Below are 27,501 nucleotides of genomic sequence, written 5' to 3'. Positions count from 1 at the left end.
ACTCAGGTCATGCGCATTTGTTGTACAGATTATTTCATCAGCCAGGTATTCAGCCCAGTACCCAATCATTATCTTTTCTGCTCCTCTCCCTCTTCTCACCCTCCACCCTCAAGTAGACCCCAGTGTCTGTTGTTTCCTTATTTGGATTCATGAGTTCTTATCATTTAGCTCCCACTTATAAGTGAGAACATGCCATATTTGGTTTTTTTGTTCCTGCATTAATTTGCAAAGGAGAATAGCCTCCAGCTCCATCTATGTTCCTGCAAAAATCTTGATCTCCTTTTTTTTAAGCTGCATAGTTTTCCATAGTGTATATGTACCACATTTTCTTTATCCAATGTCTGTCCGTGATGGGAATTCAGGTTTGAATCATGCTGCAATGAACATTTGCATGCATCTGTCTTTATGGTAGAATGATTTATATTCCTCTGCATCTATACCTGGTAATGGGATTGCTGGGTCAAATGGGAGTTCCGCTTTCAGCTCTTTGAGAAATCATCATACTGCTTTCTATAATGGTTGAATTTTCACTTCCACTAACAGTAACCACAATGAGATGCCACCTCATACCAGTCAGAATGGCTATTACTAAAAAGTAAAAAAAAAAAAAAAAAAAACAGCAGGTGCTGTGAGTTTGCAGAGATAAAGGAAACACTAACATCAAGTGTTTGAAAATAGTTGAGACACAAATTTATAGTTTGCTAGTAGTAAACCAGTAAAGCTAAGTTGCAAGCAATTTGACAATATGTAGTAAAAGCTGTAATATTCAGGTCCTATGTCTCAGCAACACTATTAAATATATCAAGTACTTACCTAAAGAAATTAGCAGGCCGGGCGCGGTGGCTCAAGCCTGTAATCCCAGCACTTTGGGAGGCCGAGACGGGTGGATCACGAGGTCAGGAGATGGAGACCATCCTGGCTAACACGGTGAAACCCCGTCTCTACTAAAAAATACAAAAAACTAGCCGGGCGACGTGGCGGGCGCCTGTAGTCCCAGCTACTCGGGAGGCTGAGGCAGGAGAATGGCGGGAACCCGGGAGGCGGAGCTTGCAGTGAGCTGAGATCCGGCCACTGCACTCCAGCCTGGGCGGCAGAGCGAGACTCCGTCTCAAAAAAAAAAAAAAAAAAAAAAAAAAAAAAAAAAAAAAAAAAAGAAATTAGCTCAGAGAAGCATAAAGTTACATATAAAACTATGCTTATTATAACACTGTTAGAGAAACAGAATAAACAACCTAGATATCTATTCACATAAAAGTACCATGTAGTAGTTACAGGTATGGGTCCAGTGCTATATGGTTCAATACACACGGTATATATGACATTGGTCATGGATTGAGCTCAAAACACAAGTTAATGACTTTTTTAAATGGGGAAGAAGGATAGGTATAATAAGACAGCATACATATAAACATTTTAAAAGACAGATAAACCCAATCAGAAACCAATACTAAGTATGATTTGTATGGGCATTTAGACTATATGTAATAGTATAAAAATGAAGTATGCATAGGAAATATATCATAAAGACTATCTCCACATAAAGGAAGAGGGGGAATAGTTATATTTAGTGTTCAAAAGACAACAACATTATTTCTAACATTCTAACTTACTAAAGGAATATTATATTCACACAGCACATAAAGTGATTTTAAAGAGATAATTTCACTCAAAAGGACAAATGCAAATTGCAGGCAAATTGCGTGTAATAAAATAATTTGGAAATACAATATCGATGAGCAGAAACTCAAAGAGCAAAGCATTTCTAAATAACAAAATGCTATCTATCCAAAAAGTGATGACACAAAATAGAAAACTCAACCATAGAGAATGCTCACTGGTGGTGAACATAGCATCAATTTAAATAAAACTTTAAAAGCACTCAAATTATATTACAAGGCAAAGGGCACATATAATAAACTCTAATAATTTTCAACTAGTTATATACCAACTTAAAAAAATGGGCAAATGGGAAAAACAGGAATTAAGAGAGATTGTTTAAAGTTGTAGTTAAAACACCTGAGTTCATATTTTTAGTGATTTGCATATTCTCTCATTAACAGTAGCAACAGAAGTTGATGAAAGTAATCTCCTTTGAACAAATCTTTTTCTGAAATTCAGCAACTCTTTAATTTCTGCTGCAGATCCTTTTTTGTTAAAGATGGAGATAAAGGTACTCATACCTTATTGACGCAGTGTGGTCATATTAGTATAGTCCTATTTTGGAAAATCTAAATATACAGAGAGATAAATAGATGCCTCCATATTTACATATTTCTAAATATATCTGTCCATTCTCATACTGCTTATAAAGACATACCCGAGACTGGGTAATTTATAACGGAAACAGGTTTAATCGACTCACAGTTCAGCATGACTGGGGAAGCCTCAAGAAACTTACAATCATTGTGGAAGGGGAAGCAAACACGTCCTTCTTCATATGGTGGCAGCAAGGAGAAGAATGAGAGCCGAACAAAGAGGGAAGCCCCTTATGAAACTATCAAATCTCATGAGAACTTATTATCAAGAGGATCGCTCAGGGAATAGCATGAATCTCATTTCAATTACCTCCCATCGGGTCCCTCCCATGACATGTGGGAATTATGGAAACTACAATTCAAGATGAGATTTGGGTGGGGACCCAGACAAACCGTATCAATATTAATAATGTCAAACAATACCTTCAAGTATTTCTGGAAGGAGAATTCTGAAGATCTGGGGAGGTTCTACTTTCTTCTTTTTTATGTATTTTAAACTTTTATTTTAGGTTCAAGGGTATATGTGCAGGTTTGTTACATAGGCAAATTGCATGTCATAGGTGTTTGATGTACAGATTATTTCACATTTTCATCTTTGCACCTTCCTATATTGCTTAAGTTTAGAAATATATAAAATCAATATTTTGTGGTTTTTTTGTTGTTGTTGTTTTGTTTTTTGAGACGGAGTCTCTCTCTGTCACCCAGGCTGGAGTGCAGTGGCGCCATCTCGGCTCACTGCAAGCTCCGCCTCCCCGGTTCATGCCATTCTCCTGCCTCAGCCTCCCGAGTCGCTGGGACTACAGGGGCCTGCCACCACATATGGCTAATTTTTTGTGTTTTTAGTAGAGATGGGGTAATACATGTTATTTTTATACTAATTATAGTCATTTTACCTTTAAAAAGAGACAACTGTACTATCCATATCTCTTTCTCTGTATTTGTACATTTGTAGGTATTATACATATTATATATTTAGACATAATATAAATGTACATATTATATGAATTTATATATAACATATGTATGTAGAATATATATAAATTATATTATATATTTTCATAAGACATATTTAGAAGAGAGATAGATGAAATGTTTGGGTTCTGACTAATGTATGTGCAGTGCAAGTGGTAATAAAGTGCCGGATTCCAGAGACAGTTTGATATAAAACTCAAAGCATTTCCTAAGCAATTTGGTATCCTGGGAGGATGAAAAAGACAACTTTAAAGAGCTGAAATGACTGAAGAAGACCATCAGATTAGGAAGAATAATAACATTCTTAGAAGGAATAAGATTCGGAGAAAGGAAATTATTTGTAGGATTGTTAACGTTTAGACAAAGGTATCTAGGGAGCAGTTCATTATTTTTTTAAAAATGTATGTCAGATGAAATCTGAGAGATTGGGTGGGAGTCAATGTGAATTATTTTTTGAATCCTTTAGCTATAATCCATTCAATGCACGTTTAATTTTAAAGGTGCATATTAGTTATGTAGGTTTTAGACTACTTTTTATTTTGGTAACACTTTTTATTTTGAGTCACATCTTATAAACAGAAAATCCACGGAATAAAATGATGCTTCTAATTATGTCTAACACGTAGAATTAAAATATTACATAAATATTTTATATTTTTGTTTTAGATTTTATTTAATAAATAAAACCTTATAAATAGAGTTAAAGCTTATTGTGCCTATATACATCCAGCCTCTCATTCTCTCAAATGGTATCAACATTCAGGCATTACCATGGATATTTTCTAGCCATTTTTTTAAAAAAATATGATTATCACTATTTTCTTTTTGAGACAGAATTTTACTCTGTCGTCCAGGCTGGAGGGGAGTGGCAGGATCATAGCTCACTGTAGCTTCAAACTCCTGGGCTCAAGTGATCTTTCCACTTCAGCTTTTCAAAGTGTTGGGATTACAGGTGTGAACCACCATGCCCAGCCTAATGTTGCTTTTCTACAGTGATGACATACATACGCATCCATGAAATTTTAGGAGTGGTGTGCCTTAATATTATTACTAATCATACAATTTGAATTGCTTGACCTTTTAAATATAATTTCTGTTGTTCCTGAGATTTATTCTTATTGATATCCCTGCCTCTATTTCATTCTTACTAATGATCAAATAGCCTCTTACATCACTATGTCATATTTTCTCCATCTCCTATTAATGGGTCTTTATACATATATATTTTTCAAATATTGCTCTTATAAATAATTCTACTTTCAACAGCCTTTTTTTTTTTTTTTTTTGAGAAAGAGTCATGCTCCGTTGCCCAGGCTGGAGCGCAGTGGCATGATCTCGGCTCACTGCAACCTCCACCTCCTAGGTTCAAGCGATTATCCTACCTCAGTTGCCTGAGTAGCTGGGATTACAGGCATGTGTCACCACATCGGGCTAATTTTTTTGTATTTTTGGCCAGGCTGGTCTTGAATTCCTGACCTCAAGGCCTGTCTTGGCCTCCCAAAGTGCTGGGATTACAGGGGTGAGCCACCGCACCCAGCCTTACTTGCAACATTCTTAGGAGTATCTCCTTAGGTTGTTTGGAAGTAGAAATCCTGAGCCAAATGAGAGTATCATAAAATTGTGTTCACGAAGTGCTACCAACTTACCTTTCTACAGGCAAATTAGAGTAGTTCTTTTCCATGTCCTGACCAAAGCTTGCTATTGTCAGACTTTTACATACTGGCTAAACTGATAAAAGATAAATTATTTTTTATTGTTATTTTAGTTTACCTTCCAATGATTACTGGTGACCATTTGAACTTCTTTTCTAAGAAGTGCATAGTAATATTTTTGATGATTTTAGGCTTGTCTTTAATTTAGTAATATGTAAATTTTTATATCTTCTTAATATTAACATTTTATAATTTATGTGCATTGAAATATTTTCTTTTTGTGCCTTCTATTTTTCCATTTTTGTAGAAATTTTTGACAAAGGTATAATCAATATTAATGTGATAGAATTTATTAATATTTATCCTGTGATTTATTCTTTTTTCATCTTCTTTAAGAGATCATTCCATATCCCGAAAACAAAGTATCTTATAATTTCTTCAAAAATTACACAATTTTTATCTTTTTACATTTGAGTCTTTAATTCACCTGAATTTTTTTGCTCGTTTGCTTTCAATATCATGTACATTTATTACATCTATTTCTAGGAGCTCAATTTTTTGTTATTATTTTGTATGGGATAATTTTTCTGCCAAATATTCTAAATGACTATCGCTGCTGTGCAGAGCACTGATGAATTCTGTAATTTGACCTTGTGTGCAGTAACTTTGCAAAACTCTTTTATACCTTCTATCACGTTTTCTATTACATTGTATTTCCTGTGTTTATGTTCATGTCTTATTTAGGAACACCTGCATCTCTTACTCTCTTACACTATATATTTAATTATCATATTGCATTGTTTAGTGCTACCATTATAATGTTGGTACTATAATGTATAATTACAATGTTGTAAAACAATGTATCTCTGACTTTAATGCTAATTCCTGTAATGCTCTATCTATCCATATATATATATATATGTATATTTGTTCATAGACTTTTGATAGGAGAAATTTCAGATCAGGTAACTCCCTTTTCTTTCTAATTTACTAACAGGTTTACTCCAAAGTGAGCATACAATTTAGCGCTTTTTCTGCCTCTATTGAAATGGTTAGAAGTGAGCATACAATTTAGCGCTTTTTCTGCCTCTATTGAAATGGTTAGAAGTTTCTTTCATATAATCTAGTAATGTAGTAAATTATATTGATATAAACTCTGATGTAACTTTTTCACATTTGTGATTCATGTTACATAATTATAATATATATTTCATCTATATTGTGGCTTCAGTAAGCTAATATGTCATTAGGATTTTTGTATTAATGTTCAAAGTGAAATTGTTCAAATTTTCCTTATACTGTCATTTTCCAGGTTGGTTATTCATATTCTACTATATATTTAATAATTCAAACAGGCAAGATTTGCTATATTCTTCTTTCATAAAACATTTATATCAATTGAGGACTATTTCTTGAAAGCTTGGTAAAACTCAGCTGTAAAATGACATAGGTCTGATACCTTTGATGGTGAAGTGCATGAATATTTAGACTACTCACTTACTTAAACAGACAGTGATGTATACAATTCTCCTATTTCATATGATTTAGAATGTCCAATGCATCCTAGTTTTCCATGTGACTTTTACAGTTTTAGTGATGAAAGCCTGTGAACTCCCTCAGTCCCATGTAAATCAAATGATTGGTCATCCCGAGTGGAGTCAATATTGGTCATTTGTATTGTTTAGAGAAACTATCCAACCTGTAAAGTTTACTGGAATAAATATGCTCCCTATACTGTCTTACAGAAACATCTTCTGTACTGTACATAGATCCCCATTTCTTTGTAGAATTTGTTAATTGCTTTTAATCATTTATACTGGGAATCAGATGTTTTTGCAGTTTCTTGATCATTCTTGACCAAAAAAATCAGCTTTTATTTTAATGACGATTTATATTAATTTTTCTTTCTTTTTTTTTTTACTTCTGAACTTTTTATTGGTCTCCTGCTCCCCAAAGGGTACCCTGCTTCTGCTGTCTTAATGCCTCAGAACTTTGGTGTTGTTGGTCTCAGCCACCACTTTGCCATCCACTATCCAGCGGGTGGTGGTGTTTTGGATGGTTTGTATGGAGTTGTTGCTGTCCACAGCATCAGCAAGATTGAAGCCCTCACTGTCTTCCAGCAGGTGGTGGTAGATGGCGATCTCAGCCTTCAAGTCGACCTTGATGTTCAGTGGGGCCTCATACTCCTGGGCCTGGCGCTGTCTCTCCGCCTGGGTCTGTGCCAGCTCTGACTCCAGGTGCAGCAGGATCCCGTTGAGCTGCTCCATCTGCAGGGTGTAGCAGGCCTCCACCTCCCTCAGGCTGTTCTCCAAGCTGGCCCTCAGATTTCTCATGGAGTCCAGATCCATCTCCAAGGACTGGACTGTACCTCTCAGCTCTGTGAGCATCGATTTAGCAGCTCCAACCTCGGCGGACTGCGTGGTGACCACTGTGGTGCTGTCCTCAATCTGTTGAGACCAGCACTTGTCCAACTCCTCTCAGTTCTTCCAAGCCAGCTCATCATATTGGGGCCTGATGTCTGCCATGATCTCAGCAAGGTCCTGAGATTTGGGGGCGTCCACCTCCATGGTCATTCCAGAGCTGGCAATCTGGGCTTGTAGGCCTTTTACTTCTTCTTCATGGTTCTTCTTCATGAAGAGCAGCTCCTCCTTGACAGCCTCAATCTCTGTCTCCAGCTGCAGCTGAGTGACACTGGTGTCATCGATGACCTTGCAGAGTCCATGGATGTTGCTCTCCACAGACTGGTGCATGGCCAGCTCTGTCTCATACTTGACTCTAAAGTCATCAGCAGCAAGACGGGCATTGTCAATCTGCAGAACGATGCGGGCATTATCCACAGTATTTGCAAAGATCTGAGCCCTCAGTTCCTCAATGGTCTTAAAGTAATGGCTCCAGACTCTGACCTGGGGTCCCTTCTTCTCCATGTGCTCCCGGATTTTGCTCTCCAGTGTCCGGTTCTCCGTCTCCAGGCTCCTCACTCTGTCCAGGTAGGAGGCCAGGCAGTCGATCAGGCTTTACATGGTCTCTTTATCATTCTGGATGCCTCCCATTCCTGCCAGATCCCTGGCCATCCCCATGGCCAGGCCCCCAGACCCCGTGCAGCCCCAGAAGCTGGTGGAGCGGGTCACAGAGATCTGGGAACCAGAGACCCCGGCGCCTGCACAGAGGCTGGCTGTGCTGCTGATCTGCCGGGCGCCGCCGCTGGGCGCCTGGACAGAGTTCAGGGACTGGTAGTTGCTGGAGAAGGTGGAGCGAGTGGTGAAGCTCATATTGTCTGGTGAAGAGAGCAAGAGGACAGGACTCAGGCTTTGCCGATGACCTTTCTGCCCTACTGTTTTCATTTCATTTAATCCACTTTCGCTGCACTTGTTGTGGAGATTATTTATACAGGCAGATCCAACCAATTTAGCTATCACCTAGCTGGCAGGCAGACAGTAAGCATACAGAGCATATGTTATTTGTCATGTAAGTGGTATAAAGATTAGAAAAGTCTTACAGAATGAGGTGGAAGCACACTTAATAATTATAAAAGATATAAAATTAAATTAAGATAAAGAAATATTATTTCACCTGATTTAACTACTTCCTTAACCTTTCCTTCATAAAAACAAAGTTTATATTTTTGCTTGGGCAACTCAGGTCAGTGTCCCAAATATGTTACCAATTAATTGCCCCTTTTGAAAGGCCTCAAAGTGAGAACTGCGACTGCGTTGGAGCATTAGTCTTTGGTCAACAAAAGCTATTCGATGATCCTTAAATGAATGTAGTTCTTACTCAACGAGGCTGTAGTTTTACTCTGAATTATCCACATACTTTATCTTTATGATAAATTACCCTTTCTTGGTGTGTAGATCTGCCTTTAATTGGTTAATTGGATTATAATCAGTAGATTGATTAACAGCGCATCTTGGGAGACAGAAATCCATGGCAACTTGAAAAAATATGTATTATATCACAGTAAGGACAAGTAAAATTAAAAACAAAAATATAATAGTACAAATTTGTCAACAAATGTTTGGATGTTCACTCATTTTGGTCACTCTTCAGAAGTGCTCGTTTTTCTCGGATAGCTTATGTATATGCTACTGTCTTTGAGGGCCTTGGTACTCACGGGAGAATGGAAAAGGGTTTGATTAAATGGGAGAAAGAGGTTGGTAAACAAGCTCATTGCTCTGTTGTTTTCGGTAAACTCTCCACCCGCTCATTCCAAAAAAAATAAAATCCCTGAAGGTACGTGGGTTGTTTTTGTGTTGTTTAGTTTTGTTTTGGTGCTTTTAGCAATGGCTGAGGGATAAGGCAGGAAAAAGATCGTGTCAATGTGGTTAGAAATTTTTTCTATATTTGCTACCCAATATCTATTTACCATATTCTGATAATAGCACAAAAGTTTTGCTGGAATGATACCATTCTTTCAACACTTTAATTCATGACATATGAGTTTATTGATTCTGTCATAGAACTGTACATTTATTGAAAATTCTAATGCCTTCTCCATTTAATTGGTTCAGAGATGTACATCATCCAAATTGACTCAACTAGCTATCAGGAAAATAAATTAACTTTTGGCTGAACTAGAACCTATCTTGAGTTTTGCAATATCATTTTTAACTTTAAAAGTTTCACAAAATTATTACACCAGAAGAAAGGCCTTGATCCAGAATAAAATTTACTTCAGTGTGGGACAAAATTATTATCCTCATGTTCAAACTATATTTGTTAAGTTTGAGGGTTTGCTTTATTAAATATAATAAAATTATTTATACATGAAAAGAAATAAGCAATAGACATAGGAAAACAGGAAAAGTCCTATCTCAATTCAAGGTTTTATCTACTTTTTAAAGTTGCTGATTTAACATTTAATTATTAGGTTTTAAAATAAAAATGTCTATTTTTAATAATACAAGCTTCAGCCCTTACATATTTCAAAATGCAGAAATCTTTTTTCCTGAGCTGAAGAAAGGTTAAGTCACCATATGCAAGCAACTATTTGAAGCACAAAGATAATTTACACAGAGACAAGGATATAAGCCTGACTTATTTCCTTTATCCCTGTGCAAATCAATGTAAGAAAGTGACAAAATATTCTTTTCTTCTTTTTCAAGCCCTGTGTGTTCACATGTACATTTGTATACTCTGTACCCTGCCCCAAACACATGCACACACACAGTTGTACACACTTGCACACACTTGCCCACAATATTTGCAGAAGTAATTGTCTTGGAAACAAGTTAATGCCAGTATAATATACCAGCTGCTGGTTGAACAGCCAGAAATAATCCCAGGTGGATGACATAAACATTCAAAAGCAGACTGTATTTTCAAACTAAGTTAAATTGTTGCTCCAGAGAAATGAAATTTTCTTGCCAATATTTAAGATGTTTCATAATGGGTTGAGATTTTTTAGTGTGTGTAAAAGGCACAGCTGGGTGCAGGAACTCATACCTGTAATCCCAACAGTTTGAGATGCTGAGGCAGGATGATTGCTTGAGACCAGGAGTTCCAGACCAGCCAGGTCAATATAGCATGACCCTATCTTAAAAATAAAAAACAAAAAGTTAGCCAGGCATGGTGGTGCATGCCTGTAGTCCTAGCTAATCAGGGTGCTGAGGTGGGAGGATTGCTTGAGGCCAGGCGTTCAAGACATAGCCCGGGCAACATAGAACCTGTCTTTACAAAATCAAAAATAAAAAAGTTAGCCAGGTGTAGTGGCACACACCTGTAGTCCTAGCTACTTAGGATTGCTTGAGCCCAGGAGTTTGAGGCTAGAGGGAGCTATGATCACACCATTGCATTACAGCCTGGGTGACAAAGCAAGAAACTCACCTCAAAAAAAAAAAAAAAAAAAAAAAAAAAGACACCATATATAAACATAGAATCCCTGGAACCAACATTTTAACATGTTTGCATTCGAGCAATCATCAGTGGGGCTTTCTTGATAGCTAAGAAACATCTAGAGTCAGTATGGTGACTTTAGGCTTCACTTCAAGAGGATGCTCATCTGATTCCAGGAGGTAGAGTTTGTAGAGGGCCATGAGTATAACTAATAACTGGAGTCATCTTTTCTGTTTCATCTCACTAGGCAGCTCTAACTCTAATTTCCTTATTTCTCTCTCTCTCTCTCTCTCTCTCTCTCTCTCTCTTTCCTCTCTCTCTCTTCTCTTTCTCCCTGCCTTCCTCTTTTCTTCTCTCTATTTCTCATATATACCTGTGCACTCAAATAACCTTCACTCTGTATCTCTTCCAGCCACGGTAGTAGATCTCGAACGTAGAAGGTTAGGCACACCAGCCAACAAATTGGGAAGGGAATTTCTATTTGCCATCACTGCTTAGTCACAAATCTCTTTTGGGACACCAAAAACAAGTGATAGTTACGGTTTACATAAAGTTTTTATGTTCCTAGCCTCCATAGCCATTAAACTCCACAAAACTCCACAAAGATCACTAATTGAACGTGTCTGAAGGATGACATTACTACTTGAAAAATGAGTAGGAGACTTACAAGAAGAAAGTTTGTTTCCCATCTTGGGTAAATTTATTCCCAAATAAAATTCTAATTGCAGGCAGATGTCCCAGAAAATACCAGCCTATACTGTCAGACATTCTTGTCTGCTATGATCTCAAAAAATACTTCAGAAATATTACTCGTACGGCTTGAGATAAGCACTTCTTTGGAGCACCATGAGCTCGCGAATCATAAATAAGATGCTAAATGAAGCTCTCAGTCAAGGAACCACAGGTTTCCTAAGTGGTATTTTAGCAAACACAGGCTATGCATCAAAGTGTGATACCTATCTCAAGCTTCAGGGGTATGTATTAAAAACCACTTAAAATTATGTTCCTGATATTCCCTTCTGAATTCACTTTCCAAAATATCAATGTCTGAGAGTATTTTCCAAGATTAAATTCATTCTCCAAAGGTATTAAAGGGGGAAAATCGTGTAAGGTCTACCCCACAGAAACTCAAACTTTGAAAGATTCTACAGAACAGGGAAGTAATGAAATATTTGATGTGAAAACGGTTTTAAACAACTCAGCATGAAATGTTTTGGTCTTGGTAACTGTGAATTTGTTCACGAAGTCATCTTCCTAAAGTGTCAAATCCTTCTTCTATTCCGTATACCCCCTGCCCTGAGATAAAGAAAAATGAACACTAAACAACCAACCACACAGTTTAATAATATTTTATCCAAGCAACTTTGTTTATCCAGTTATAATTGACCATTTCACACTTCAGTATGTTTCACCTGGAGCTGAGAGTATTCAACAATAAAATGCAGTGAACAGTCCCATAGGAAATGTTTCTAGAACTAAATCTGGTGATAAGATGAACATTGCATGGGTATTAATGCAGAGTTTTTCATTTGCACACTGGTACAGTCCATAACATTTCTACCGCAGACACTTAGACTACTAAGAATTACATATTTCCCCTACCCCTACATTGCTAAACTAAAGAAGTCTGTCCCTCGCCGTCTTTTCTGCATTAATTTCCCACTTGTAGTAAATAGAAAAAGTCTCTTGGTGGGTGAGTAGGAAAACATAAAAATGAGTTTACATCTCTAGAAAAGAGCCCTGAACTTATAGCCATCAACTGCATCTACTGAAGCCCAAGCCTAGGGAAAACATCTGCAGCCTTCTCATTATAGGAGTGATCAAGAGCTTTTCAGGGTCTGGGCTCCGAGTTGGAGAAGGTTGTGTTAACTTGCCATAGAAGGGCAGGAAATTAAGGTGATCACCTTGACTCTAGAAGAGGAGGCTTTCTGGGGACATGTCAGGGCAAGAAAGGAGAAGGAAATCAGAATGAATCCCAGCATAAACACCCCGTGAACAAACAAAAAACAAAGAAATGCCCCCAAAGAAACTGTCAACTGACTTTCTTTAAAAAATTATATTCACTTCTAATTAAATAATTAAATGCCAAAAATACATAAAGAGTTGTTTCAAACAAGGTAATGTGAAGGGAAGGTTTATCTTTACTAATAGGTAAGAGATCCTCAAAAGAAACTGCTTAAAACAATTAAACAGGGAAGGATTTTTAACAGGGTTTCAAGCCATGAAAACACCCTGAGGACAAGCAGCAGAGGTTCTGGGAATGGAAGCCACAATGATCCAAGCAAGTGGCATTAAACTTTTCAACGAAACAGGATTCTGGATGCCACGAGAATAAACCACACTTCTGCTGTTTCCTTAAGGAGGCTATTCCTCAAAGACTTAACACTGACAAGGCCAAGTAGAATTTTCCAGCTGGTATGAATGAATCGTGGGGAAGCTGTTATGAGAGCAGAGAAGTTCCAGGCAGGTCAGGAAAACAAATTGTATAACAAGATATAGAGCTTAAAGAAAAACTATGCCATGACTGTAAAATGCTCATCACATATTCACTCTCTATCATTTCCCATTACCTCCCTGACAGGTAATCACCACTGGAAATTCCTACACATTTAGCCAGAGTATGAACTTTCACTTAAAAAAACAAACAAACAAAAAAACCATGCAAGACAGCCAGGTGGGAGAGGATCCCCAGAAAAAAAAAAAAATCCAACCGTCCTGCACACTGGGGTGGAACCTCAGGAAGTTCATGCTGTTTGCAGCGGGGAGGAGCCTGGCCTCTCTTCTTCCTGTGTGGAACCTGGAATTCAAGCTGTGGGTAAGAAGCTCTCTAGCAGGGACTCTGACCTTATGGAGGATCGCTGTTCCCCACTTTTTTCCTTTTCACCCAAAAAAGTTTGGTTTCTCTCACCCTTCAAACTGCCTGTGAGCCTAAATTTTTGTGGCCATGGGACAGACAAGGACCCCGTCTTTAGTTAAACTAAAAATCCGCAACATTTTTGGTATGCAATGTGGGGGCTCTAGAAACAGTGAGTGAAATGCATGCCAAGAATTCTTCCCCTTACCTCTCTCTTCTGAGCCTTCTCATCCTCCGGCTTCTGAGGGTAGAGGTAACCATGTCACCACCCCGCTATTGTTCCTAGGGTTAGGGGCCTTTTCATAGCCTTTTCACCCTTTTTTGGAAGGAACTGGTGTGCAGTGGCTCCCCACCACCCTCCCCTCCCTGCCAGGGCTGGGATACCTGGCCCAAGGCGCCACGAGTGGCTGGCTGGCGTTTTCTGCCACGCACTCATAGGATATCCTCCTCCCTGCACCAGGGAGGCCCGCTCTGACCCACAGCAATTAAACTTGTCTCCCTGGTGGAGGAACCACTTGCATAAGAATAACAGGTTCTTCCCCAGCCATTTTTAAACCATTTTTTTTCTCCTCTTCACACCCAGTCAGCAGTAAACTTAGTCTCTGTAAAGCTTCAGTTGTGAAAAAGGATTTCTGGGGCTGGTCTTGGGCTGTGGCCAATCCTGGCTTGCTTTGCATATCTGTATGGTGTGTTCTGCAAGCCTCCATCTTGTTTTACATCCTGGGGGCGTGGCCAGTAACTGCTTGGCAAGGGTTGTTGAGCAATCCTGCCTTAGAGGATGATCCTTCTCTGGTTTGATATCTGCATGTTTTCCTAGCCCTGTCTCTTAAAGGGCCTCACCCAGCAACTGGATTATCTTCTGCCTGTCTGTGTGTATACTGTGTGTGCTGTCTTTAAAAAGATCTCTAATTAATTCGTCCTAAAAAAGACAAGCCCTGGGATCAAGTATTTCTTAAGGGAAGTTAAAAGCTGTGGTGCCTTTCAGTTCACATGACTTTAATCTTTGAGAAATAAAAACAGCCCCTAAAGACTATTGGTAAAATGTAGGTAAGATGCAAGGTTTGCTAAGTGATTTAAGGTTACAAACTGCTTTTTGGGTTTTAAAAACTGTCTCCTCTGCTTCACAGCTGGTAGGGCCTGGGGACATATGGAACTAATCACGTCCTTAATTAAGAAGGCAAACCTTGGCTGCAGTTAGCACGCAATTAAAACAATTTACCAGGTTTTAAATTAATGTTAAAAATTACTAGGAGTTACCATTATAACATGTAATTGAGACTACTGGAAATAGATTTGCATGCAAGGAGTGTACGAACAGTGAAATATGTTTTTCAGTAAAAGGTTATAAGAAGGCATGAAAATGTAAATTTTTGCCTGGGGCTAAAGGATTGTTTTGAGTTAAATTATTAAAAAACTGAAGGTTCAAAGAAGTGGTGGAAGAACTGTGAAAATTAACCTTGCTGAAGAGGTCCTCTGTGTGAACATATTGACTAAATTCAAAAAACCGTATTATATGGTTTTTCTGTAAGTTGAGTATTGAAATAAAAGCATAACAAGGGTTTAATACAGCACTAGCTGCTCTTTGGCAAAATTTTTAAAGGGTTATAGAAGGTTTTTGCTTCTTTACATGTTCTGAGTCATCATTTTTGCAAAATAAATAATTTGTGGTAATCTGGAATTCTATTTCATAATATCAAGTGTTTTAAATCTTGAACACTTAACAGCCTTCCCAAAATCAAACTTCAGCTTCAAAATTGTCTTCCCTGGCACCTGACTTTTTGAGTACTTTGAGAGGGCCCCTGAAGTGTCCAGAAAAGAGAGGTAAACAGGATTCTTTGACATGTTTAGGTACATGGGACTGTCAAAATGATGTTCAGTCTTCTTTGGGTTATATCTTGGTAAATAATGCTAATATATGTTCCAAAATTGTATGAGATTTCTAACATTCCAATGTCTAAGTATATGCTACCAATCATACTTAAGGTTAAGTTATTGCAAACTACAGAGATAACCAAACATTTTTGTCAACTGTGTTTCTGACTGTCACTACCCTGGGCATTTTGCTATTCACAGACAATTGTTATCTTGCTTTAATCCTTGTCAAACGATGGTTTATAATAAGCTACAGAATTTTGGAGGTGCTCTCAAATACAGGCTTCTGAAAACTTTTGAGATTGTAATATTGGAATAAAGGAAAATTTACAGGACTCACAAAGAGCTGGAATGTTCACAAATATCAAGCAAAACAAGAGTTAACTAGATGGACTGAACTCAGGAAGCTGAAGTAAATCCTTTTGACTTTTGCTTGGAATATTGCTGAGCCTTGTTTTGCTTTTCACAGTCAAGGAAACGTATTTTGAACTATTTACGGTCATTAATAAGTAAAGTATACACTCCTGTGATCAAAATTTGTAGCATGTTTATTTCTCTCTGCCTGGTTTCTCTAGAATTTGGAAACTATCTGTGAGTATTCTTATGGCAATATAGTTGTTTGCATCAGTGCAATAAGAATCAATTTTTCTTTTGAAACAGAAAACAATTGGAAAAACTGGTCATTTTACCAAGGCTTTGACTGGAAGGGTATACTTCCCTTTAAGGAGTCAATCTTGACTTGGCAGAGCCAATAAAAGCCCCATGAGGAAACTGGCCTCATACTCAGTCCCTGTAAAGGGTTTCCGACCTGTGGTCAGTAAAGAATGTCACTTTCTAACAGGTCCAGGAGCTCCAAGTTTATCTTGGGACCGTAAGAGGAGAGGATGACCCAACTCACATGTATTTGAGGATAATCCCATGGCTAGGCATGGCTTTAAAAGGTCTTATCTGAGATCCCTTGAAGAACAGAGTTCCATCAAAGCCAATCTAAAAGGCCTGTGTAGAAATAATTATTCCTGCTGCACTTCATGCAAATAATCAGGCCAAGTATAAGGCTAAAATCTATTTTGCAAAAATCTCGGTCCTATCATGATTTTTTTCTTAACAAAAATGAGGACTGGAGAGAAATTATGTTTCAAAAGTTATCATGCATTTGTCATTAAATTCTAAACTCACTAGTTGTTTTTAAGTTTTTGCCTACATTTTTAGACTAACCCTGCTTGTTCCTGTGAACCAACCAGCAATCCCCAGCTGCAGCTCAGAAAGAACAAGAGGGATGGGTAATGTAGAAATCTGGATCAATATTCTAGTTCTGAGCAATTATCCTGCAAATCCTGCCAGGTGATGGGAATAAATAGAATACCCATCACTAGGAAGTTTCCTTTTTGGGAGAGTGAGACCAAGGACCCTAACCAAAGCCAAGCACCATGCACCGAAACCCTAGCAAACATAACTATAGCCACCAGTTATCTGGGTGTGTCACAAGACATCCTTTTCTCTCCCTTGTTGGACGAGGACTCACTTCCACAGTTTTACCTTAGCATTCAGCTTATCATAAGGAGTCCATGCAATTCCAAGCTTTGGGTCAAAGCCCTAAGAAGGAAAACTGGATCTGAGGGATCCAGAGGCAGACAATAATGGAAGTTAAAAGGCACAGCACAAGTGAGTGTAGCTGATTCCTGCCCATTAAGCTAACCCAGGCTTCTTGTTTCATGGATAAAGGCCATGTTAATATCCATGGCATAAAAGAGGTCTAGGGAACTCCAAGGCTACTTACAGTGGGGGTGATAGAGGCATAGGTGAAAGTAGATAATTCCTATTCTCTAGGTCCCCCAGCTTCATGGGTGCAAGCTGCTTTGGTACTTATGGTGGCATCTACCAAGGTCTCCAGAACTGGGGGATGCAAGGACAGAAGATGGAAAAAGGACGCTCTTCCATCTCTCCCTCTCTCCCGGGGTATCTGTTAGGAAGTGAAGGAGCCATAGATGCCTGCTGGCCTTTCTAGATAGGTAGGCATTCATTTTCACTCTGTACCCCTTTCAGATGCATCCTGAACCCCTGGGACTCCTTTAAAAAATGCCTTCTCTTTTCCTTTCCCCTTCTCTGTCTTCTCTTCACAGAGAGGTAATTGTGTCCCCGTACCATGGGACACTTGTCTTAGATGCATCCTCCAAACTGGAAAGAGTTAATTTCCCAAACCTTAAACTGGTTGGCTTGAGATTAGGCTCAGGTGAAGGGAACACAGAAGCCCAGTGTGCCTGCAAAAGGGTGAATTTTTTTTTTTTTACCGGTCAAGGTTTTGGCCTCCTTCTCCCTGTACAAACTGGTAAAAAGGCCTCAGGATTTTTGAGCTCTCCTTACCCCTCCCCTTATTTCATTTTGATACATGTTTTCTAATAACCTGGTTCGTCTGTTCTTGCCTTCAGGCCATCAAACTCCAACTAGTCATGCAACCAGAGCCTCTGACCATGGCCCCTTCTCCTGGGAACCCTTAAATGGGCCTCTGAGGGAGGGAGCTCTGACTGATGCCTCCCCAAAACAGCGCCCCCTGTCATCAGGAAGCAGTTAACATTGGTCTTCATTCTTACCCTATCCTTATTCTAACAGCAGTTAGATGTACTTCTTTAGACGGGGGAGTAAGACAGCCAGGTGGGAGGGGGTCTCTGGAAAACTATCTGGCCTGCACACTTGGGTGGAGCCTCAGGAAGTTGATGACATTTGCAGCTGGGTGCAGCCTGGCCCCTCCCCTTCCTGTGTGGAACCTGAAATTAGACCGGCTGGGCGGAAGCGCTCTAGCAGGGACTCTGGCCTTGCAGAGCATCCTGTTTCCCCGTTTTTTCCTTTTCACCCAATAAAACCCTGCTTCACTTACCCTTCAAACCATCTGTGAGCCTAAATGTTTGTGGCTGTGGGACGGACAAAGATACTGTCTTTAGCTGAATTAAGGAAAAGTCCTGCAATGCAGGTATCATGGTACCTTTTTAATATTGTTTCTCTCTTTTAAACCTTGTATAAATAGGAAAATATTGTATATAATCTCAAGTAAATTGTTTTCTTTTGAAAAGTATTCATGTATGTTAAAGGTGTAGTTCTAGTTCATTCATTTTCTCTGTTTAGACTCTTTCTTTTATAAATATACTACAGCTCATTTATCCGTTTTCCTACTGTTGCAACATAGATTGCTTCTAATTCTTCTACAACAATGCTGGTATGAAATTGTTGTGTGTATCTCTGGTAGATATGTGTTATTTCTTTTTTGTAATTCTAGATTATAATTATTTGTCTAAGGTGGAGATACCAGGGTAGACTTGCTCGGCCGTATATAATGATTTCTGCAGCTACATAACCTGCCAACACTTAGTCTTATCACACGTTTTATTTTAAATTCAATATGTAAAAAATACTAATTTATTTGGTAGTAATTTCAATTTTTCTAATTATTACTGAGCTTTAATATGTTTTCATATGTTTACTGAATATTCCTGTTAATTTTCTTGTGAATTTCAGTTAATGTTTTTGTTGATTTTATTAATTTGTAGTGGTTTTGAAACATATTCTAGAAACCAACATTTTGTCTGTTGTGCGTGTTACAAATATATTTATTTTGTATTGCTTCTTCATATTTACTACTTTTACAATTTTAACAGTAAAATTAGTTTCATGTTTTATAGCTATAATTATTACAACTTTTAAATAAATATTTCCTTAATTAAAATAAAAATGCATTATCCTTAATTTTCTTTTTTTTTTTTTGAGACGGAGTTTCGCTCTGTCGCCCAGGCTGGAGTGCAGTGGCCAGATCTCAGCTCACTGCAAGCTCCGCCTCCCGGGTTTATGCCATTCTCCTGCCTCAGCCTCCCGAGTAGCTGGGACTACAGGCGCCCACCACCTCACCCGGCTAATTTTTTTCTGTATTTTTTAGTAGAGACGGGGTTTCACCGTGTTAGCCAGGAGGGTCTCGATCTCCTGACCTTGTGATCCGCCCGTCTCGGCCTCCCAAAGTGCTGGGATTACAGGCTTGAGCCACCGCGCCCGGCCTATCCTTAATTTTCTTCTAAGATTTTTGAATTGTGTATGACTTTTTCATTCTTGTGCTGGATTTCTACCTGAAAAATATTTCTCCCTTCTGAGGTTCAGTACCTGTTTTTTGATGTAATAGTATGAAAAAAGGCATACTCGCTGCATTAGCTAGAGCTAAATATTTACTGACTAATAGTGGTCTCTTTCCTGCTACACACACACACACACACACACACACACACCATCATCCTGGTAATATCCTGAGAGTCTCTTTCTTGTTCATTTCTCCTTCCATACAGGAAAGGGAGGGGTTTGAATCTAGAATGCTGATCTGTTTTTAACCAATAGCCCTAACTCCTTCCTCTCCCATACTTTAATGCTGAGTGTTAGGAGAAGCATCGTTAGCTTCCTTTAAGTAAACAACTGATGATTTCAAATTTACATTGTTCTATAGTCTCCCAAATTTCATCCAGCTCCTCCCTTTGAAAGAAAACCAGCTTTATCTTCAAGATGAAATCTAAACCCCACCAGAGTCAATAGTACTGTTTTCTGTTTGTAATTTTTTACCTCAAATTGATTCAGAAATGTAATGGAAGTTCAAACATAGTCTTAAATGTAGAAGGAATGGGGAAAAACATGTCTACGTAATTCTAAATTTCTGGACAAAAAAGGACTTAAAGATAATTAACATGATTTGGAAAATAAAAGCAATGATAAATTTCTAATACCAGATATTGAATGTTTAAGCAGCAATTATCAATACTGTAGAAGTGCTGCACAGATAGACAAAAATAGAAAAAAATCTCAGAAACAAACACATGTGTATAATCAGATAAGATTTTAGAATAATTAGAAGTAACCTCTTATAAATAATGAAAACAAGTTATAATGATATTGAAAAAATATTCCCTAGCTAATGGCAGTCAAATTATTTCCAAAGAAATAATAGCATTAAGAAGAGTGAATCACAGGATGGGCATGGTGGCTCATGCCTACAAATCCAGCATTTTGGGAGGCCGAGGCAGATGGGTGACTAGAGTTCAGGAGTTCAAGACCAGGCTGGGCAACCTCGTGAAATCCTGTCTCTACAACAAAATACCAAAATTAGGCAAGCGTGGTGGTGTGCACCTGGAGTCCCAGCTACTCAGAAGGCTGAGGCAAAGGATCACTTGAGCCTGGGAGGCAGAGATTACAGTTAACCGAGGTCCCGCCACTGCACTCCAGGCTGGGCCACAGAGCCAGACCCTGTCTCAAAAAAAATAAAAATAAAAATGACTAGTGAATCAAATATATTACTCAAATATAATTATAAATTTGTATAAGCTATTTGAAATGAATAAATGTTAAAGAAGAAATACAAAAGAACAGAGTACAAAATTATTTATTTAAATATATAAAAATTTGTTAGTGCATATGAAAAAAGAATTAAATAGCAATAGAATAAGTAGAAAAATAATTTGCAAAATCTATTGCAAAGTGAAATATTTTATGTAGCATATATTATGTAAAATTTTTAATATCAATAAAATATAAAATGTAGAACATAAATATACCAATACATAAAATTACATATAATACCTACTTTGTATTTCATATGTACCACATATAATACAATATATCATAAGCATTAAATATATCACTTTATGATATATAAATATGCTGTGCACAATTATACAATGGATTATGTAAAAGCATTCAGTTTTATATAAAATAAACTGTTATGAAGATACAGAGGCTCCTTGACTTTGATGGAATAACGCTTCCATAATCCCACTGTAAGTTGAAAATATCCTAAATCAAATGTACACTTTTTTACTTACAGTGTTTTCAACTTGTCATGGGTTTATCCTGACATAACCCCATCATAAGTTGAGGAGCATCTAAATGCATATCACTTTTGCACCTTTGTAAAACTGAAAACTTGTAAGTCAAACCATTGTTAAATCAGGTTTCTCTGTATATAAAAAATTATAAAATATTACTTATTAAAATTATAACATTTTAAAATATGTGGTGTTTTTTCAAATTAGTATGAAAATGATGTAACATCTTCAAGGAGCATTTAGGAAAGACCATGAATAAACTATTTATCCACATTCTGTAGACATAATGGAAAGTAGTGTAATATTAACAATCTAAATCTTTAGATATTTTACGAAGAGAATATATGATTATAAAATGACTATAATAAAATGGTACCACTATACTTTAGTGGTGGTTTAAATTTATACATTCTATAATATTTAATTAAAATCACTTCATTGCACATGTTTCATATAAGAATGTATCAAATAAAAATCATGAGATGTTCCCAGGGATATTTGATTGAAAATTTTCATTAGAGTGCTATATAAACAGTAAATATTGGAAACCAACTAAAATGATGATAGATGAAAGAAGATCTAGACATTGGAAGACAAGGCAATGAAAATTTGATGTCGTTGATATTGATTATGATATAATGATAAGTGGTTTCTTTCTCTTATGTTGAATATGTTTTCATATGTTTACTGAATATTCCTGTTAAAGCAAATCAATACACACACACACAAGTTTTGGAGACATGTATTACCAGTTTATCCATAGATGTAGAACTGTGATTTTTCTCTTTTTTAACTTTTCAGTGTTAATACATTCTAGGATTTCCAGATTTGCTATATCTGTGTAGTGATTTTACAATAAAAAAATTTACAAACTCCCAACTTATAAGAGGTAAAAGCTTTTTATGGTTGTGGAAAAAAAGGTTAGTGTGGAAGGCCTATGTGATACTGTGAAATATACATTTGGTCTTTATCCAGTTTCCTGACATATAGCTCCTGAAACCCTCAGAATCTCTTGAGTGATGTCTTTTGTATGCTGATGAGATAACTGATGGTAGGAGAGCTAGATAGCTTGGGACGGGGGCTGGTCACCAGAAAGAACAAGGCATGATTGAAGAGTTGGGACATTCATTTCCATCCCCAGCCTTGGTGAGAGAAAGGAACTGAAGGTTAAGCTGATCACCAATGGCCAATGATTTAATCAATCATGCCCATATAATTAAACTTCCATTAAAAACCTGATAGGACTGGGTCCAATGAGCTTCCAAATAGCTGAACTCGTGGAGCTTCCTGGAGGGTGGCAGGCCAAGAGAGGGCATGGCAGCTCTTCCCACACACCTGCCTTCTGCAACTCTGCTATCTGGCCATTCATCCACACGCTTTGTAATATCCTTTACAATCAACCAATACACAAAAGTGTTTTCCTGAGTTCTGTGAGCAGCTCTAGCAAATGAATCAAACCCAAGGAGAAAGTGATGGGAACCCTGATTTATAGCCAGTTGGTCAGAAGTTTGTGGTGGCCCAGACTTGCAACTGGGGTCTCAAGTGGGGAACTGTATTGTGAGACTAAGCCTTCATGATATAGAGAGCGTCAGAATTGATCTAAATTAAAAGACATCTGGTGGGTATCCACAGCAGAATTGATTGGTTGGTGTGTGGGAAAACATGCCTCACACATCTGGTCTGGTATCGTCTGATACCAGATACATGACTGCATGAGAGTAGAGAGTAGAAAAAGCACTTTTAGGGTATTTTTATAGCTCTAACAGCATGTAATCTATTTCCTCTCTCCACAGGAGGTACCTGGGAAAGACAGAAAAAGATGATTTGTTCCAAAACTCTTGCAAAAATGCTAATGGCAATATAGTAATGATATATGGTAGTAATAGAGTCCTTATATATGAAATGCTTTTAGCCAGTTGTACCTGGTCTACATAAGTTAATGAAATGTTAATAGGAAATAATCTTTAACAAAAGGGTTTCCTTTGTGCAAGTAATGCCCTGATGCCTGTATTAGCCCCTTACATGTTAATTTTGAAATAAAAAATGTGTTAATAGAAGAAGAAAGGGCACCTGCATTGTTGGTCAGATTTCTCTATTTTTTTTTCCTGTTTGTTACAATTACCAGTATCCTTCATGTTATCAGTAAAATTTGTTATTAGTTAGATTATGATTCCTGTGACTCCGATTTGATTTGATAAGTTGTATTGTCTAATAGTAAAGTTTTTAAAGCTGGCAAAGATAAGGCATAAACTGGAGTTTTTTATGCAGTAATGATTTGGAAACACAAGATAATGCTTTGCACATAAGTAGAATGAAAATATATTTTTGTTAATTTACTACAGTACTGTTGTTCCCCACTTAATTCACTTCAATTTTGTACTGTTTCTCATAGAATCTCTTTCTGTTTTTCTTTCTGTCATACTTAAGTCCATTTTATATAAAATTAGCTTAGCGAGAAGAGAGGGCAATTATCCAGTCCCAAAGCACACTAGAAAGAGACATTTGCTTTTCTTCATATGGGAGAGATGCATGAAGAAGGCACCTGCTGTTGTCCCTCTGGGGTCCATTTGCATCTTGGTGAAGAACAATAAGGAAGAGAAGCACTTATAGAATGTGCAACATGCAGTGCAACCCTTCAAACAGTTACACAGAGTTAGAAATGTTAGGGCGTGATTTATTCCTCAGACAGCATAAGATATTTATTCAGAGAGATTTGGCCCAGCTAGCAGTTCTTCTAAGTCCTAGATAAAGAGACAGTAACGAGTTTCAGCCAAAGAATAATCTTTTCTTCTCTAAAAAGCTACCGTTTATCAAGGCAGCTACTGGGTATTTAAAATAATTTTGTTAAAGAAGTAAGTTCCAAATATATATCCTTGGGAATATATATATCCCTATTATTTACATTAATATATGCATACACATTTTAAATAATTTTTTATCAGATAATTACATGCACATTGACTCACAGATGCACACACACACAAATTTAATAGAGAAGATAATGTCTGTTTGTAAAATATGAGTGTATAGTTTCTCAGGCGTAAGTTTTACTATTTCCTTTTGTGTGATACAAGATTCCCTTTATCCCTTGGTCCAAGTGTAAAAGGGAGATGATACATCTCCCATTTCTTTTGGCTTCAAATGGCTGTCTAAAATACTTTACTCATTAGACATAGTAATCAATACACACGCAAATCTGTACATCTCTGTACATGGCATTTTCCTAATGCGACCTCTTCCCATCTTTGTATCTAGGAGACAATTTAACTTTTAATAAGCATTTATGGAACACATATCATGTGTCAGGTACTATGACAGGCATTTGGAATGATTACATTTATTCAGAGATTGTATTTATTCACATTGCATGTATGACTAAAGTTGTTAAATGTTAAGATGTTTTAAGGAAATCAGAGTTTTCGCTACCTCAAGTTTGAGGATATGAAATGCTTCACAAGTGTAACTAAAGGAAAACATTGTAGAGATTCATTTTTTGGCACATGGTTTAAAGTATGTACTCTTAAAAGTTGTAGAATTGACATATGTATTACAAAGTATAGGCTTCATGGTGTTGAAATGCCAAGAAATGATGATTCTAGCAATGAATTACTTCAAGTAAATTTTACTCCTGGCATTGTTTTACAAAATAGAAGATTAAATTTAAGAAACAGTTTCTTAACACAAAAGATAAATTGTTCATTTACTATTAAATGATAAGGATCAAGCTTTCAATTTGATGTTAAAAGAGCTTCAATTTGATGTTAAAAGATGCTTGTTTTTAGAATTGTTATCATTTTCGACTACATATTATTAAACATAGAAATAGGGGAGACATTTTGCAATTGGTATAGTAGAGAATAATTGGGAAAAATTATTTTAACACATTATTTGAAACATTTAGCCTCCTTTGAGAACAGTGATGTGAAAATATTTTCTATATATTCTAATACAAGCAAATTTTCATCTCTTAGTTGGGCATTTTGAGTATTTAACATATTTAATTTACATCTGATTTTTTTATGCCTGTTTGGTAGATTCTGAAATCTTTTCCTCCACCTCTGTGGACCTGAAATTAATCCGAATCCTTTATCTGGGGACTGAGGGCTATGGTTGAGTGGTTTCATCTCTGTTCCTGGGAGCACAACCAAATTCATCTCCATTGAAATCTTGACTCCTCTGTGACTTGGCTTTGCATCTGGGTTTCCATCTGTCAGACATTTCACTGGGTTGTCTTTATTCTTTCCTGGGAGGCTGTTTAAAAAGAATTATTTAAAAAAAAAAGAGTGGACCCAGCCCATGTGCAGCTACTGCAATCATAATATGGTGACCCAAGATTTCAGCGATCCCCATTGTTGGCTGAATACAATAGGATGCATGAGAAATATTATAACTTAATCAGTGAGTTGATCTGTGTTCAGTATTTTGGAACCTTTTAAAAAGATTTTTTTCCACTAGATAGATGAAGCCTGATTTTCAAGTTTAATGCACTCCTTTAATTTTCATCTGCCTGAAACTGTCTCATTAAGGCTCCAGTGAGAAATCTCTTTCTTATCTCTTTTAAAACTTTGACAATAAAGTAACACAGGCCTCTAAGATTATCACAATCAATAAATGCATCTTTTATATAACTCAACAGAATTATGTAGCGATATGGTCTTTCTACTATAAATTTTCATGTCATTGTTCATTTTTAAAAAATAATAATAAACCAGGAATTATAATATTGCTGATGCTATTATTTATAATATGAAGCCCAAGAGGAACATACTTAATTTAATGTTATGTTCACAACAATGACAAAATGTTACATTTCATTTAATATGCAGTTTGTACGATGCCAAAATAAGCTGTGAATTGCGCAAAAATAAATCCATTTGTTGTTTGTGTTGTAAATTTTTGGAAAACTAGGCAGGTCATCACATTTTTTTTTCTAAATAATAACAGTGGATATTTCTATCTATTTATTGCAAACACAAACATCTATATAATTTTTATCTACCCAGTTATTGCTCTTTATATATATATAAGAAATTTTATTTGTTAGTTTGAGACTGTTGGGTATCATACATTTGTCTTAATTTCCACATAGGTCAGACAATATACAAGAGAAATTCAAGGGAAATTGAGAAAGGCAAAGGGATTATAGTCTGTTGTGGGTGCATGAGGCATAGGAAGTATTCATATATGCCACACTCTTTTTTTGGGAGAGTGTAAGTATCATTTCACAATTTTACAACACCTTATAGCTCTCTCTTAAGTTCTCTCTCTCGCTCTCTCAATCTCTCTCTCTCCTCCTTCACTCTCTCTCTCTGGCTTTGAGTGTGCCTTTTTGTACTGCGTATTCTTACTATTTTATAGAATTTACAGGGAGAAGAATATGGAAGTTATGGTAAGATGTGGGAGCAAAAACTAACATATTAAAAGATAATTTATCTTAAGAAAGCAGCTGGAGAGGTCTTTTAAACTAAAAAACTAAAAATCAGCTTAAGAAGTTTGCCACTTTCTTCAGTAAGCACTGGGATTTAGTAAAGATTTCATACAAAGAAGTAATCCTGATCCCTCTAGTATTATGGAGACTACCAGAAGGTAGAAGACCCTATTGGAGCAATGGATACAAAGCAGGTAACTATGTAGAGAGGTGGCCTCCTTGATCCACCCTAAAGCTTGGCCAACTCTTCCCTCCAGGATTCCAAACCTCCCCACAGATGCCCTAACTAAGGAAGTGGACAGCCTTAGGAGACAAGCATTTGCTGGAAGAGACGTTTCTCTTAAATTACATAAGACTATCTCCTTGGTAAGAAAATGGGCATGATGTGGTAAAGCAGCCCTGCCTTGGGAGACCAGGATATCGAACACCTTCAACATTCCCTAACAGTGTGCAGTGTGGCCATGGGAAAGTGTCCTAGAATCTTGAGATTCCAACTCTTTACTTGGTAAAAGTGATCTCTAGGAATTAAAGGAAATCAAAATATTTCTCCCCAACATATTGAGGACTGTTAAAGACACAGAAAATGTAGGGAGACACTCTTGTTTCAGCCTCTACTTGCCTGATGACAGGACACCAATCCTTTCTTACTGGAGACGGCATTTGTTTATTGACCCAGAAAAGGCACCAGCAGGCACCGGAGGAATCTGAGAACAGATTTTACTACCTTCCCACATTTTCCTATCTTTTAAAACACTCAAGCTGCTCTCTCCTTTGTCTTGTTGCTATATAGAAT

The 27,501-nt window shown here is 37.2% G+C and overlaps 1 long non-coding RNA gene and 1 pseudogene across 1 annotated transcript; one reads left to right on the top strand and one right to left on the bottom strand.

Moving 5' to 3' along the window:
• Positions 1-6,855: 6,855 nt before the first annotated feature.
• On the bottom strand, positions 6,856-8,178 carry LOC104679192 (annotated as a pseudogene).
• Positions 8,179-13,503: 5,325 nt separating this feature from the next.
• On the top strand, positions 13,504-19,172 carry LOC104679191. The gene is made up of 2 exons (XR_750287.2): positions 13,504-13,737; positions 17,864-19,172. It is a non-coding gene; the product is annotated as an uncharacterized LOC104679191 (long non-coding RNA).
• Positions 19,173-27,501: the final 8,329 nt, after the last annotated feature.

This window comes from Rhinopithecus roxellana, chromosome 8 (assembly GCF_007565055.1).
Source record: "Rhinopithecus roxellana isolate Shanxi Qingling chromosome 8, ASM756505v1, whole genome shotgun sequence".
Classification (NCBI taxonomy): Eukaryota; Metazoa; Chordata; class Mammalia; order Primates; family Cercopithecidae; genus Rhinopithecus; species Rhinopithecus roxellana.
Note: the sequence above shows the minus strand (reverse complement) of the source record. Positions and strands in the feature narration are given on the sequence as shown.